A 2,712-nucleotide genomic window follows, 5' to 3' on the forward strand; every position below is an offset into this window, starting at 1 on the left:
TCATGTTTTTAATTGGATTTTCGATCATTTTAATTACATAATTTGGCAATCCTAGTTCCTCTGCCTACCTGCCGTCTAAATTGGCTGTTAACTCTTGACACGTGCATTGCATGTGAGGATAAAATCGCTTTTTTACTCTTTTCTTCATTATAAATGAGGGACAACCGGCGCAAGGGACCACTGGCGCAAAAAATTTATATATTTTTTAATTTCATTTCATAAATTGATAAAAATAAAAACAAAATACATAGTTTATTGATAATATAAATCAATAAACTTAATAAAACTAGATCATTGATTCGGTCGCCAAATGCAGAAATAATGAAATCCAATACATCTGGAAGTCTTTCAATTTTATTAATTTGAAAATTACTTCTAATATCTGGATTGGTAATGTAAAAATGACTTCAAACCCTAAGCTATCTCGATTCAACTCTGAGAATGCTCCTCTGGTTGATTCAAACATTCGGGCTGATGAATTATGGGATGTCTCGGTTTCTGGGAAGGAAATAATCAAAATTGAAACCAAGAAACATGAATAAGAACTGTTGTGTGTAGATCCACATGTTAAGGTATGAGTTATATTTTTTTTTGTTGAGAAGCACGTTTTCTGTTTGAATACGTTAGGTTTTAATTTTTTTTGATTTGTAGTAATGTTCTGATAGTTGGGGGATTTTCTTAGGTTATTGCGAGGATTAGACGTCCTAATTCTAATTGAAAAGGGGGTTATATGGTTAGAAAGGTCTTTGAAAATTCGGTAATGGTTGGAGATCGAAAGTAAACTTTGGATGCAGTTCTTGATTCCAAATCTAGTCAGGTCTGTACAATTACTGAATTTTATATCCGTTTGTAAATTAAGTTTGATTATATATATGTGATTGATTTCTGTAATATGTATGCATATACAAATGCTTTACTTGAGTGTATCGAGTAAGTGAATTTTGTATATAACTTTTGGGATTAATGCCATTAATTGATGTTTGAGCCGTATTCCTTTCGCAGTACCGAACTCATAAAAACAGACTTAAACAGACTTTTAGTGGGTTTGTTTATCAACTGCAAAAATGGTTACAACTGAAGTATTTATTGAATTTACAAGCTTTTTGGTGTTATGATAGGATGATGCTTTTCAATTAGTTGGTGTATCCATGTTAATATTTTAATTTGCATTTGAAATTGGTTGATATTTTAATTTGAATTTGATTTTGGATTTAGATTTGAATCTGATTAGGATTTTTCATTGTAGTGGTGAAGATGTCGATGTGTTTATAATAGAAATATGAAAATATATAAATTATATATTTTATTTTTATTTTTATAAATTTATAAATTAAAAATATATAATTTTTTTGCGCCAATGGTCCCTTGCGCCAGTGGTCCTTCGTTTTTAATGAAGAAAAGAGTAAAAAGACGATTTTACCCTCACATGCAATGCACATGTAAAGAGTTAATGGTCAATTTAGAAGGTAGGTAGATGGAGGGACTAGGATTGCCAAATTATGCAATTAAAAGGATTCGAAAATCCAATTAAAAACTTGAGGGAATCGGAATGCAATTTTGTGTATAACTTAAGGACCAACGGAGGAAAAAAGTCTTGGAACAATATTGAAACTTTGTAATCTTTGCAGATTATCATTTTTGATTGATGTATATGTGTTTCATGGTGTTATTAGCTTAGAGCATCAGATGTATAACAATAATGGAAGAAAAGTCGGGGCACTTCAAATTGCAATTGGATTCGAGAAGTAATACATAGTTAATTAATGTGTTTCAGTTTTATGGATCATTTGTAGTAAACTTTTAGCTAAGTTTTGCAAGTTAGTTATCTCGGTATGATTAGGATTGTGAATCTATCCTACTAGTTGAGGATGAATGGTGTAGGAATTGATGATATATTCTTGATGAATAAGAATATTAAGAACTCTTTAAAACTTTTCAAATCTAAAATGAAAAAACACTATTGCGACCATACTTGTTGACGTACAATATTCTCATCCCTAATAGAAAAAAGACAAAATTACTCCCGTCGTCCTTGAACATATACTGAAATCATACACGTCGTCCTCAAAGTTTTTTTTTTGCGTTCGTCGTCACTAAACTTGCATTTTATAACGTATGTCGTCCTTCTGTTTACTGTCCGTCTATTTCAGCCGTTAGCCGTCACCATGTGCCAAATATGTGAGGGCAGTTCTGTCATTTTATCTCTTTTATACTTCAAGGATGACGGGCGTAATTTTGTTTTACTTTCTTTTTCTTTTCTTTTTTCTTTTTTCCTTTTTTTTCTTCTCCTTTCTCTTTTAAAACCCATTTTCTTACCCTTTCCCTTTTACTCCTAAATCTAAAATCCTAACATTAAAATCAAGAACCTGCAAACAAATCAACATCTAAAACTTGAAAGCTTTGAAATTAGTGTGTTCGTGAAAAATATATGTTCTCAATTTTGGGTTTTTTTTCTATCAACGAATTTGTTCATTTGTATCTTCAAGACCTGCAACTTCAGAACCTGATGAAATGCATCTCTAAACCATCGATTAACAGGTTGTGAGAGTGATTTCGAGCCAAATCAGCATTAAATTCTGCAAATCATCGATGAACAGGGCAATTTATCTTCATATGAACATCAAAATTGAACGTTTGATTTAAGATGTTTTAAAGCACGATTCTTTGATGAAATATGTTGCAAATCCATCATGTAATGCTCGACAATCAAAA

The 2,712-nt window shown here is 31.3% G+C and overlaps 1 long non-coding RNA gene across 1 annotated transcript; it reads left to right on the forward strand.

Annotated features, from left to right (window-relative positions):
• Window positions 1-322: 322 nt before the first annotated feature.
• Window positions 323-1,824, forward strand: LOC139891219 (uncharacterized). Its single transcript, XR_011773583.1, has 3 exons — window positions 323-572; window positions 683-817; window positions 1,674-1,824. It is a non-coding gene; the product is annotated as an uncharacterized lncRNA (long non-coding RNA).
• Window positions 1,825-2,712: the final 888 nt, after the last annotated feature.

This window comes from Rutidosis leptorrhynchoides, chromosome 2 (assembly GCF_046630445.1).
Source record: "Rutidosis leptorrhynchoides isolate AG116_Rl617_1_P2 chromosome 2, CSIRO_AGI_Rlap_v1, whole genome shotgun sequence".
Lineage (NCBI taxonomy): Eukaryota > Viridiplantae > Streptophyta > Magnoliopsida > Asterales > Asteraceae > Rutidosis > Rutidosis leptorrhynchoides.